This window comes from Ostrea edulis, chromosome 3 (genome assembly GCF_947568905.1).
Source record: "Ostrea edulis chromosome 3, xbOstEdul1.1, whole genome shotgun sequence".
In the NCBI taxonomy this organism is placed as follows: Eukaryota; Metazoa; Mollusca; class Bivalvia; order Ostreida; family Ostreidae; genus Ostrea; species Ostrea edulis.
The window spans coordinates 61,432,538-61,446,806 of record NC_079166.1 but is presented as its reverse complement, the minus strand read 5'-3'; the positions used below and the strand labels follow the sequence as shown (position 1 = coordinate 61,446,806).

Genomic DNA, 14,269 nt, shown 5'->3' with positions numbered 1-14,269 from the left:
GTGGTTTTATTTTTCAGAGGGGGATGGTATTTTTTTTATCAAATATTTCTCATTCAGTGAACAAATTTATATCAAAGTATGGTCTTCATACTTAAAGTCGGAAAAATAATTTTGCCATATAGGATAAACTCTATTCTAGGTTTAGTTATTGTATTATAGAACGAAGAGAATATCTCTACTTACCGGTGCATTCAGTTTCAAATGTAAACTACTGCAAACCCAGGATACCTGTTACGATATATTGATTACGAATGGTCCAAGGCCGTTAAAAATAGAGTTAAGGAAAATCCAATTTCTTTTTTTAGATATCAAAATATAAATATGAATGATGCAAGGAGATTTGAAGTAGAGCGTAGGAAACATTTTTAAAAAGATGCCCACAGGCCTTTTTGGTCCCCCAAATTTGAAAAGGTATCACTACTTTCATAAGTTATGAAATCTAGAAAAAAAATCCTCTTCTGAATATCTAAGCTAAATGCTAATGTTCAGCAACAGTATAAAACAAGATGTCTTCTTAAAACTTCAACTGCCCTCAAAAGTGCATACACTGATGAAAGGTTTTAGATAATAGGTGTATTAACATTAAAGCATCTATAGTATGCATTTAGAGTTTATACAGTATCAGGAAACTTACACATAGATAATATATACTAAGTTTGGTCCTACCCTGGGGTCAGAACCCTTACTCTGGGGATCATCAAATTTACAATTTTGGTAAAAGACTACCTGCTCTATGTATTCAGTTTCAATTCAGTATAAATAGCACTAAAGAAGATGTTATTCAAGTGTTTTACACATAAACACTATAAAACAAGTTTGGCCCGGCCCTGGGCTCAGAACCCCTACCATGGGTATCGTGAAATTTACCATTTTGACAGAGGCCGTCCTTCTCTATATCAATATGCATTTAGTTTTTCTTTCACGTGTGTGGTTCTTGAGATTTTTTTTTTGAAAATTGGTTTATTTAGGGCAGTTTTTGCTACGCCCCTATGACCCCATGAGTCCTGGGGTCCTGCAATGGCATTCATTGCGGACAGCAATGACGACGTTATCTCCCCCTGACTACAGGGGGCGCACGCTCCGATGGGGTCCAACAGTTCACAAAAATGGCGGATAAACCCGGTAATAGCTATGGTGTGTGGGGTCTCCCGAAGCTTAGAAATGAATTGTGAGAGCGAGGTGCAAGAGTTTCAGGAAGGAAGAGAGAATTGATAGAACGGTAAGGACTTTCTTCATTCATTATTCATACAGTATCGCGATATAAATCGTACTGTTTACATGATTCAACAAAACGACTATGTGTGTCGGTGTAATCGTAACACATGGATTTGTTTGTTTTCTTTTGTGTTGTTTTCACGAAAATATGATAAGTTCACACATTTGTTGAATTAATTGAATGTCTGAAACCGTTAAATGTTTATTGAGCAGTCGTTAGAATTGACAGAATCACGTACTAGGCCCCAAGTACTACAAGACGTAGTCTACCCTGCGTGATGCGTGTTGTTGATATTAGCAGGTGTTTGATAGCCTATGAATATTGTTGATCAATAGTGATAAATACGATGACTAATAATTCATTATTTATTGACAACAATGGAATTAAACATTGTAATTGTAAGTCATCGTCATTTCACTTATTTGGCAACATCATCCATGCATCAAAACTCATAATGGGGCCCACATTAGGACTCGGGGTATATTCTCTGTCAGGTGTGATTGTCACCAGAACTTTGTCACACAAGCACGGGTATTTCTGGAAGGGAACATTTAGCTTTCATCCTAGTTTTGGCTAGTGAGCAGAGTTAACCCTTTAGCTTGATAGGAAGAGTACTGGACTTGTCTGTTAAATAATTGTATGTTTAATGATTTATTTTTTTAAATGCTAGATATATGCATGCGGTGAATAGATAAAGTATGATTTATTTCAGACTGGAAGCATATGATAGAAATAAAGATTTTGGTAGAGAGAAGTTAGAGAGTGAAGAATATGTAATGAGTGTGCCTGATCATGACATATACAAAGATTTGAATGAAGATTGTGCGTATGCAACTGTGAAGATGACGGCAGTAGAGTTTTTCCTTAGTCAAGAAAATAAAAGAATTGACACTATACCACAGAATTTATACTCGAACAGATTTCTAAAGTACATTCGTTTGGCAAGCTTCAATAACTTTTTCTTCTTCAGAAGTGAGTGTCGTGCCCAAATGAAAAAGTCAGTGACTTATAAGATTGATGTGTGTATTGATCAAGATGGTTGTGTTGTAGAAACACAATGTGAGTGTGCTGCTGGTATGGGGCCTAAAGCTCATTGTAAACATGTGTGTACTTTGCTGTTAGCAATATGCAAGTTTTCGTCTTCAAAAGAAATTGTAACTGAAGAAACATGTACTCAGAAAATTCAAACTTTTCATCAATGTAAGCCATTTTCTGGAAGCCCCATTAAGGCTCAAGATTTGCAACTTGCTAGACAAGACACCAATGCTTTTAATTTTGATCCCAGGCCTACTAAATTCAGAAAAAGCACAGGTTACAATGATTATTTTAGAAATACTTGTGTTAATTATGCTCCAATTAACCGCCTTCGTATTTCTCAGTTATTTACTCCAGCAAACCATATGCAGTTGACCTTGACCATGATTATTCATTTGAAAAACTCTCTGACATTTGGCTTCGAGAACAAAATATTACAAATATAAGAAATGCAGAAATTTGTTCCTTAGAAAAACAAACTCTGGGTCAATCAAAAAATAAACTATGGCTCTCAGAAAAATGTAAAAGATTACATTCCTCAAAATTTGGTCGAATTTGCAAATGTACAGATAGGACAGATAAAGATAAACTGGCAAAATCTCTTACAATTGTTCATGATATCAAATCAGCTCCCATAATTCATGGCAAGAAGTACGAGTCTGTTGCTCTTCAGAAATATTTTGAGGTAACGAGTGAAGTCACCAGAAGTTGTGGACCTTTTGTTAGCAAAATCTGTCCATTTTTAGCAGCCAGTCCAGACTCTATTGTAGAACAAGATAAACTTGTAGAAGTTAAATGTCCTTTTTCTTCCAGAACTCAACTTGTTACAACACAAACAGTTCACTATTTGAAAGTTATTAATGGTCAAACTACATTAGACCCAACACATGATTATTATTATCAAGTTCAGGGGCAGTTGTTTTGTTGTGAAAGGGAAAGATGTGATTTTATTGTTTATACATTTCAAGATATCAGGATATTTCAAATTGAGAGGGATGAGGTTTTTATAGAACAGATGTTAGAAAAACTTGAACACTTTTTTCAGTCACATTTCAAGAATGCTGTTCTAGAGAAGTTTTACTTGAAGCAGTATAGCAATTTTACATTTTGATTTGAGAAGATTAGACAAAATAAAGTTTTATCATTGTTTGTTTATATCAATTTGAAGTATACTTTAATTGCCATTGTGATCTGTTTATTTTACCATGAGTCAATGTTGCATACATTATCAGAATTTTGTTTTTTCTTTTTGTATACATATTTCTTAGCATAGGCAATTGTAGGTACCCAAAGCTACCCTTATATATATATATATATATATATATATATATATATATATGTGAATCTTTTCTCTTATTTTGTACATTTTTGAATTGTGATGTTTATTTTATGATGACATTGTTGTTGAATTGAAATTCGGAATATGCAGTTAAACCTACTTATCTTATGACTTAAATATATAGTTTAAATGAAATCCATATTTTTCTTGTCTCTCAGTTGATAACTTCAGAAATCTGAAAGTTTTGTATGTCGACCTGTGGAAAGCATCCAATAGTGATAAGGAGACTTTTTAAAACAAAGTATCTGGATGATCTGTTGTGTAAGTAAGTAAAAAGTAACAGGCAGTAAGCAATAGAATATTTACTAATGGAATACCCTATGTACAAATTCCATGTACTGGATCAGATAAATCTACAATTAAAATCGATAGAACTAAAAATTTAAAATATCTGCTTCACTTTGGATAACAACTATCAAATACTTACTCAGAGAGTATTGATGGAAATATTACATTGGAAGAGAATGCATAAAATTCAAAATTTTCGTGTACAGTATCTAGAGGGCTGTAAAATACTTGCTCACAAAATACAAAAGTTCCGTGTTAAAAAAAATTAACAAACAAGTACTATATCAAAACAATGATACTTCTCAAAGGTTAGTATTTCCCACATAGGTACACTAGTAGTAGTCAACTGACTGACAGACATTGTGGTTACTGTAAAGTGCCGCTTGTTGTAATCTTAGTTGAGATTTGACTCAGCTGATGTATATATGATGCAAAATTTGTATATGAATTTGGCAGTTATTTGACAATAATGAAAACAGTGTTTAAAGGTGCTATGCAGTGAATACACCCTGATGCAAAGCTTTCCAGTCTGACACTGGAAATGAATGCAATAGCTGCCAAATTCATATCAAGTTTTGAAACCTGTTTAGTTTTGAATTTTGCAAGGGTAAGAAATACATGAAATGAGAACTGAATTGGGAATACCTAGGCAAGTCCTTAAAAAATTGTTAATTAAATTGCAATAATGTATAGATGTTGGGGAATTATTTCCAGACATAAATTACAGAGGGCTGTTCCACGATTTGACGAAGGCATCAGTCCAAATATCAGCTGAGTGGAATCTCAACTGAGATTACCAGTGAACTTGTTGGTACATGTTCTTAAGCATTTTTTGGAATAATACACTGCCTGAAATTACAAAGCATGAAACAATTGAATATGATTCAGAGGCAAGTTTTGTTTCAGTTGTATTTAGAGGTTGAGTAAGAATTTTGTAAGTCTTTGCCAAACCAATAATTCGTTCAATATGTACACGTTTACTTGAAATTCTGCGGTCTCTTTGAATAGTTTTCCCACACATTCTGTTTCTGTTCTTTAAAAAAGTAGGCATATTTACAGTAACATCATAGGGTGCAAAAAGGTCTTGAACATTAAACCCTTTGTCAGCCATTATGCTGTCCCCCTTGTCACATAATGTTGTAAGTCTTGATCTTTCAACTATTTGCCTATCAGAAGTTGAACCCCCATATGCTGGGGAAAGGTAAGAAACTAAACCACCCGGTGTTGCTCAAGCTAAAACTTTAACTGTGTTTCTATTTTTATAGGTGGAAAAGGTCCTCTGCTGTGCTCTGGGTGGTTTTGGCTTCATCACAGGACATTCAGTCCCATCGATGATCACCCTAGTAGTAGGAAACTGCCTGTTGAAGTCAGTTGGTGTATAATACCTGACGAGATCTCTCTCTGGCCACAAGTCAACTTCTCTCCACTGGTGAAACATAAAATTCACCCATGTAATCCAGATATTGGATACAGAGGACTCTGAAATGCTAAAAAGCCTACTCAGTTCAAAGTTAATCTTATGCTGTCTAAGCTTGATCAGTGTTAAAAAAAACCTGATCAGGAACACTCACATTATCAACCTGAGAATATAGATAATTAAGATTGTCTGCAGCTTCACCAAGTGTCCGCAGGACAAATAAAAAATCTTGATACGAAGAAAGACCAGTATAAAACATTATACCAGCATTGTCATTGACAAAGTTTTCACTACCAAAAATGGGTCTTTGTGGCGTCTGTGTGCTGGAGTTCACCGGAAATGATGGGGGGAAAATTGGAGTTACTTGGTGCAAAAGAGGAGAGTAGTGCATTAGGATGAACATCTGTCTCAATGGTGACTTCACTCTCCACATTACACACAGAATCTTCATTTGGAAGGAAAGATGCACCATCAGCTTCACCGCCCATGTCCTCAACTGCTGTGCCAGTGTTGATGTACCCCCTTCCAGACCTCAATGTGCCATCTTCAGATTCTTTGAATGACTGCTTGCATTGCCGCCATGGAAAGATACTTGGGACAGCATGGTCTTTTAGGTGTTTCTTTCTTGGTGTAGTGCCTATTATATGGATGGAAATCTTAACAATTCTGAAGTTTAAGCATTAAATGTACATTCAATTGATATTGTTTATAGTAGTGTTCTTGATCATAGTTTACTTTATAATATTTTAATCTACAATTAAAATGAATATTACAACTTGAATTGGATTTTATTGATAAGGAACACTTTGGTGGAGGCACAGGGCAGTATATCCTCCTTTAGCACCAGCAACAACAAACTACACTAACATAGAATTTGTTTTAACACAAGAAATCCAACAATTGAGAAAAGCAGAAAATAATTTTGACAAAAAGTAAACAAAAACTCAATTTCATTATGCAATTTGTGAACATTTGAGGTGGCGAGGTTCAAACTTGAATATTTATTGTTTTTGTATGTAATACATGTTATAAAATTATTCAGATAAGTTAATGTAGTTTGCAATAGTAAGTCCTGGGTGGGAATCGAACCCACATACCAAAGTGTGAACATTTTATGTTGCAGTATAAAACCAGTAGAAAAACTTTTTTCAGTGTGCGAAATCAACGGTAGACAAAATCTACTTGAATTACCCCCCACCCCACCCCACAGTCTGTTGTAGCGAGACGAGTATTTTGAACTAATATGTTTATAGAGAGAATTAATGCAGTTTTAAGACATTTACACATTTTGGGCATTCTGTAGTTCAATTTTATTTCCCTATTATTACTACTTGCACAAATTAGACACTAGATATTATCACCAAGAAATAAACAGTATTGTAAATGACCTATGCATATTCAATATTAAGTGATAAAGTCTGTTGCAAAACAAAAGCGAATACAAATAATGAGTACAATTAGAACTTGATACTTCTATGTTAGCCTATAATAATCAGTTGGGCCTATAAAATTTGAAATTTTGGTAGACTCTTCGAAAGCAAGTTTCGCACACTGATACTCAAATAGTAGTTGGACATCATTTCATATTATTAAATGTAAATAGAATTAATGAATTAACTCCCTGGTTTCCTTATGAGCTGTTGAAGGGTGTTGCAAAGTTTGTCCCATCTTGTAGTAGACTCGTACCTTGGACATCCATGACTAAACAAGTGTAGAATATGTCATCATAGCAATGTTATGGATTATTTAACTACTTCAGTAATGCATTGATATGATTTAATTGACAGGGACAGATACACGATTACACGTTCCTGGTACTACAGCTATACTATAGTATCGTTCGATGTATATTGCGTAATTTGCAAATTAACAAAATAACAAATAAAAAGAAAACATTGGTAATATTAAAGAAACAGACTTTAAAACAACTGCGATGTTACCGTGAGTTGTTTCCTTGATATAGTCGGTACTTTCGAAATGTTGAAAACACACAACACTGGAAGGTGAAGGTTGCCACAACTTTCCTGGCTTCTGATCACGCTTAATAGCAATAATCCAGAGCTTCCGAAGGGCATCGTCTTTTGGAAAACGATGTCCTCCCCTGTTTGCGCACCCAGGCACACAACAACATGACGAGGGCATGCTACAATACTTTAACTGTATGAAATGTTTACGTATTCGTTTGTTTAGCTAATGGAATCTATTCTGAGCTAGGACCCCATCGGTAAAGGCGCCACCTACTTCCGCCGCAAGGGAAACAACTGCAAAAATGAATGCCATTTACACTTATGTCCCCCTTGTCCCAATGATGCTTCATACCAAATTTGAAATGATTTGGAATGGTAATTATCAGGAAGTTAAAAATGTTTACTCAGGTGACCTAAAAGATGAATAGTCCAGCATTGTCATCTAAGTTATTGGCTGAAAAATAAAGTGGACGTGGTCAAATACAACGGATAAATGATTTATATCGGAATAGAAGTTCAGACTTCTAAAAGTAGAAGTTAAACCAAAAGCACCACGTTCCTCCCCATTAAAGGCAAATGCTACACATGAAAGGTGAAGGTAACGAACAGTGATCAATTAGCAATATAAAATAGATAGTTGGACAAACGCAAACTCCTGTATATACCATAGGTGAAATCAGATGCCTAGGAGGAGTAAACTTCCCCTATTGATCGGTCACACCCGCCGTGAAAACTATATCTTAACGTAAACGGAGTTATCCGTAGTCAAAATCAGTGTGCCAAGAACGACCAAACAATCGGTATGAAACAAGTCAGTCAATGATAAGTTGTATTGGAAAAATAGATTGTTTGAACGACCATAGAATATATATTGGACTAAAAATCTAGTATAAACGAAAGGAAAACCCTTCCCTAATGAAAACCGATGATATAAATTATATTATACAGCAAACAACAAAATGGATGAACAGTTTATAATAGTTTATAATTAAGCTAAATAACAGTCCATTCCCGATGGTGGTGTCACATGTACTCTTGTAGTGGGAGTCCAGGATCTGAATATATGATATCGTTGTTCCGTCTTCCCTGAAATGAACAGTGACTTGATCGTCCCGCGAAATGTGGGGCTTACATTGTTTAGCCATTTCCTCCTCTATGACATGCTGTCACTGTAATTGTCTACGTTCAGACAAATCACTCTTACTAGGAGGAATGATATGAGCAGGAACACAATTTTTTTTGGAAATGTGTCTGTGCTGACGTCGATAAATGAGGGTACTGATGAAGGATTGTTTCGTCTATACAAAGGGAAACAACCCACTTTTGTAATAAATCATGGACATTGGTAACTATTTGCTATTTTGTTTTTGTCCTGCTGAAGACAATTTGTGATGTGGCGTAAAATGTGTGTGATTTGCACGACCAGTGTATTTCGTTTCCGGATTGATCAATTTCCTGAGTTTTCAAATGTATCCCTCTTCTATGTAGAAATGTCAAAGTTCTGTTTCAGTCCAACTGAATGGTTCTTTTTGTGTAATTTATATATTTATTTACCTTTACGATTTTCATCTCACTGTACATAATGAATATCTATTCTATATCAGATATAATAATTTGTTTTGTCGTCTTCAAAGAATTCAATTACACGAAACCAAACGACTCAATCATCAGCAGTCCCGTGAGGATCCGGGTTAGAATAGGTCCGAGGTCCCGTGTCACAGCAGGTGTGGCACGATAAAGAACCCTACCTGCTCAAAGGCCATAAGCGCCGGTCATAGACTTAGATTTTGCAGCCCTTCACCGGCATTGGTGACCTCTCCATATGAGTGAAATATTCCTTTAAAAATATTCAATCATTCAATCATCCGCAAAGTTATGAGAAATAACTACATATCCAATTCCAATGTTTTTGTCTTCGATATCTTATCTTTGCTTATTGTAGAGATACTCATTATCCCATGAATGCACTACAGCTGTAAACAGTGTGCGTATGAATTTTAATGAATATGGTACTCTATTTTAACGACTGCGAAATACGACAGAATACATATTTCATTTTTTAAATAGAATAGCTTTTTAAAAACTTAAAAAACAGTACATATCTCAGTTATTATTTGTGTCGGAAAACATTTAGAAAATCGTTTTATTTCTTGAAAATTGACAACTGCTGTAATGTAATGTTAATAAACTATACTATTGGTGTTGGACCAGTTGAAAGCTGTTTTTGTCTTATTTTAATGAAGACAATTAACTTACATACAATATCCTAACTTTTTGGAAGGGGTTCTATACTAGTTTAAAAACCTAAGTATCTATTTTGTTTTGCTTGTGGGAGTTATGAGATTGATCACTGTTCGTTTTCTTCACCTACATATATGTATGTATGTATGTATGTGTGTGTGTCTGTGTGTGTGTACACACACACACACACACACACACACACACACACACACACACACACACACACATATATATATATATATATAAATGCCTAATGCTATAGTGTACATATCTAAAACCTCAGTTAACAAAAGCTTTGAAATGGAACCTGGTGAAAGTAGGACAGAATTCATTTTCATAAAGATCGACTATCCTGTCAAGTCACGTGAAGAAAACAAAACAAAACAACTTATAAACTACCATCCTTCTATTGACTGTGTTAAGTAACCTACATGTTCAGTCAAGCACATTGAGGGCTCCCTATGTTGAGCAGAAGATATTTCTAAACAATACTGACCTTAAATGAAAATGCCTTGAGTAAGCTTCAGAATTTTGAATATTCCTACCTATGTCTACAAGAGCATGTCTTGAGAAATGTCTTTGATTGACGGGTGTTCACAAGATGTTATCAACATAAAAATATAGTAAAACATAATTTATCTACAGCAGAAATGGAGCATAAATAAGACAGATTTCATTGCAGTTTAAGTGATTGAGGAAGCTAGAGTATATCCGTACCTACTGCTGCTTTTAGTGATTGAAGAACCCAGTATAAATTATATCTCTACTTCATTTAGCTGTCGTTAGTTTCAGTATCAGTTGTAAACTACTGCAAACCCAGGAGGACCTGTTATGCTTTATTGATTATGAATGGTCTAAAGCCGTTTAGAATAAAGATAAGGAAAATCGAATTCATTATTGTTATAAATATGAATGATGCAAGGTCATTTGAAATAGAGCATAGGAAATATTTTTAAATATCCAAATATGATGATGAAGGTCCCCGGCCGCTAGGAAATAATCGTTTAGAATATCACAATATAACTGTTAATGCTGATTACACACACATCTTAAAACAGATTTACAAGTTTTTAAAGGTTATTAACTTTCTGTTAATTAATGCTTGAAAACATTTGCATGTGAAAGAAAAAAGCGAGAAGATTACTTTACAAATTAATCTAGCGTGTATGCATCAATTATACATTTCATCAATTTGTTTACTTGGACGTTTTATTTAATCTAAATGGTAAATTTTTGGTAACGCAGAAACAGTTAGCATCACAAGGTCGCAAAGCATTATGTGCCCTTAAATCAACTATAAAACAATTGTATTTAAATCATTGTACCTTATTCTCCCTTTTCGATACCTATGTCTGTAGTATTTTGAATTACGGATGTGAAGTGTGGGGATTACATAAAGCACCTGACATTGAAAAGGTTCATCTGGATTTTTTAAAATTTGCACTTGGTGTTCGTAAAAACACTAATACAACCATGGTATATTTTGAAACAGGGCGTTTACCATTTTATCATGTTCGTATTTTGAGAATGTTCAAGTTTTGGTTTAAACTATTGCAGTCTGAAAATTGTATACTTAATGCTGCATATGAATGTTTATACAATATCTCTGAAAATACAAAGCATACAAGTCGTAACTGGGCTACTTTTATCAAGGAACAACTTGATTGTTTGGGACTTAGTTATATATGTCATGATCAACATAACTTAAATAGCCATGTTTGTTTGCCAATAATACAACAAAGATTGAAGGATCATTTTATTCAACATTTACATAGCAACATGCAGTATGAATCAAAATGCACTATTTACAAACATTTGGTTGATAATTTTTGCTTGCAATATTACCTAGAAAAATATATTCCTAAATTGTACAAAAAGGGTATCTCCAAAATAAGGCTATCATCACATAATTTATCCATAGAAACTGGCAGATATAAAAATGTACTACGTGAAAAAAGGTTTTGTAAAACATGTATCACTGAAATTGAGGATGAATGCCACTTTTTGTTAGTCTGTCCTGTATATTGCCAGATTAGAGCTAAATTAGTGAAAAAGTATTACTGGAGTAAACCCTCTATGTTCAAATTTATACAACTATTAAGTGTGAACAATGTTAAAGAACTCTGTAACTTGGGGAAATTTATTTGTAAAGCTCTTGAACTAAGAACAGTCCATAATATGTAATTTGTATCGTCATTCTCCTTTTTTACTATCATTATACTATTGTATTTACTATATACTATTGTATGCTAGATGTCTTTGTAAGAATTGGCCGTTTATTTTCAACTTTGTAATTATTATCCAATTTTGTTATAATGCTATAAGATGTATGTCTTTCGCAATAAAGTTATTATTATTATTATTATTATTATAAGTAATTGAAAGCCTGACCTAGACACGTGACTCTCATTTGAAATGGTCAAATGACGGTTTGTAAAATACATACATTCTGGTCATAACAGCTGTAATAATGCTTGGGATGTCGTACAGCCTCTTAAATGCGTACTTGCGATGATTTGACAGCTTATTTAAAAAGTTGTAAAAAATTGTCGAAATTCTGTAGACACAACTTTAAAGTATCTCATTATACTAAATTTGTGTTTAATGGCTTAATGTTATGAAGTATGATTTCATCATTGAAAGAGTGATACAAGCTTTCAATTATTTTAAATGATTTGGTTTTCATTTATTCCGGAATGATAAAAAAGGTACTTTGTTTCCAAATAAGAAACTCTAGGGTCCAAATTTCGCCGTGATTTGATGCATATTGTGTATATCTAAGAACACAATATACCCAGCCATAACATGTCATGTTGAAACATTTATTGAGGAAGATTAAATGTACATCATTCAACTTTTTCCTAACAATGGATATTGGTTTTGTATTTGGATTACAAAAAAGTCCATTTGAGAAATTGTAAAAATTGTGTAACACTGGCTTGTTTTGAGTTCCTGCGGGATTGATGAACGTAGATTTCGTGGGTCACTCTTACGCACGAATTCACTAGTCCTCGAACATTTTTGTAAACCAAGTGGAGTTATCTCTCCTAGTGACATCGTATCGCTTACCCACGAAATTACTTCCCCACAAATCAGCAAAAGTTTGCTTACCCACGAACATAATAATGATAATAAATATATTGTTTATTTAGACAGGATAACACAATTAGTACAAATGATTAGTTTACATTGTGGTCCTGTATAAAACATATTCACAGACAGATAAATGAGAGAATATAAAAATAGATAAGATAACATAAAATATAGACATAAAATATATACACGATATCACTGCGGAAAAATAAACATATAGATATCTATACATTGGCCCCCACGAATTAAAATGATTCCACGGTATTCCCCTATGTGTTGGTAAGAGTCGGGTTTATCTTTTCTTTGATTTCACTTTTCCTCTTGAGTTTTCTGTAAAGGTAAAGATATGGAAAACAATCTTCAAATTGTATGTAAAATATGTCACGTTTACTAACTACAGTTTAATATATACGGTAGCTGAGTAGTTATGATGGGGAATCGTTGTTACATTTACTGTAACAAATGAACAGATTTTTGATTTACTCTACTTGTCCGGTAATTGTACCTTTGTACATCTTTTCCTTTAACTCCGTACATATTAGAAAGAAAAGCAATCAATGTGACCACCTTATTGCATCATGGTTTTATTTCAAAAACTTTTAATTTCCACTATTGTATTACAACAAAAGTATGATTAACCTTTTCAGCAGATTTTACCGTTCCGTTACAGTATTCGTAATTATGTTTTCGATATAAAAGCAAGGGACGGTAGAAAATAAGGTCTGTTACCATTGACGGTTATGTCGATATACTGCATTCCTTGTAGTATTAATTATCTGATCCCAAGATTTTCTCTTGGGTTTTATAAACCAGTCTGATGCAACCTTCGTTGCTCTTTTGCTTCCATTCTTAATGTTGGCTTTTTGGGCAGCTGTTTCTGCCCCGTTCATTTCAGTGGCCTTTGTTGTAGATAACAGTTTGACATTTGGTCTTTCTCTTTGGATTTCTTTCAGTCTTCTCGCCGGATCTCCAGAACATCCTATTTTATATTTTGACTGGCCGTTTCTCATGATGTATACTTTCCCTTTTCCAAAATACCTCCCCATTGCACCTCCACTTATATCTGATTCCCCCATCTCTAGTGACAAAACAAATATGTATAATATATTATTGCTGTATTCAGCATTTGTTTGAGAATTAAAATGAACTCTACTACACATTTTTTTTTACATCTCTAATTACCCTCTCCCCTCAAAACAGAAAGGTTTTGAGATAAGAGCACTCTTGCCAAAGAGGAACATCGTCAATGTAAAGAAATTAAACATGTCTTTAAACTGTTTCTAATTGAATGAGAAATGATCATCAGCGATTATAAGAAAACTGTACATCTGAAATCACTAGTATTGAAAACTCCTGAAGATTCCAGATACTTTCTGCGAAAGAGAAGCTGTATAAAGTTTGATGGAGAAGTTATTGAATATCTCATTCAGCATTGGTGAAACATATTGTGGTGAAATCAATTTACTAATCATGAATCAGAGTCAGTCAACTCGTAAGAACACATATTGGACGGAATACTTCTTCTATCTTACATAATGAAAAAGTGAAGATAAAAAACAGTGAGCATCTCATAACTTCTATTAGGAATACAAAATAAGAGTTGGGCAACACGGATAACTCAAATTTAAAAATATGATATATAGTTGCCTGATGCTATAGTGTACATATGGACG

At 34.0% G+C, this 14,269-nt stretch overlaps 1 protein-coding gene, 1 long non-coding RNA gene and 1 pseudogene across 3 annotated transcripts in view; all 3 read right to left on the bottom strand.

The window, feature by feature from the left end:
• Nucleotides 1–2, bottom strand: part of LOC125673587 (uncharacterized) — a 3,199-nt gene extending 3,197 nt beyond the window's left edge. The window contains exon 1 of the mRNA XM_056158434.1: nt 1–2. This exon is cut by the window's left edge and continues 119 nt beyond it. The gene's annotated coding sequence lies outside the window, so the exon portion shown is untranslated.
• A 4,520-nt stretch (nt 3–4,522) lies between these two features.
• LOC130053606 (uncharacterized) lies at nt 4,523–5,746 on the bottom strand (annotated as a pseudogene).
• A 6,565-nt stretch (nt 5,747–12,311) lies between these two features.
• LOC125673583 (uncharacterized) overlaps nt 12,312–14,269 on the bottom strand; it is a 35,904-nt gene continuing 33,946 nt past the window's right edge. For both annotated transcript variants that reach the window (XR_007369599.2, XR_007369595.2), the window contains 2 exons: nt 13,326–13,674; nt 12,312–12,926 (listed from right to left, as the gene is read on the bottom strand). This is a non-coding gene — a long non-coding RNA (uncharacterized LOC125673583). The remainder of the gene's footprint in view (nt 12,927–13,325; nt 13,675–14,269) is intronic.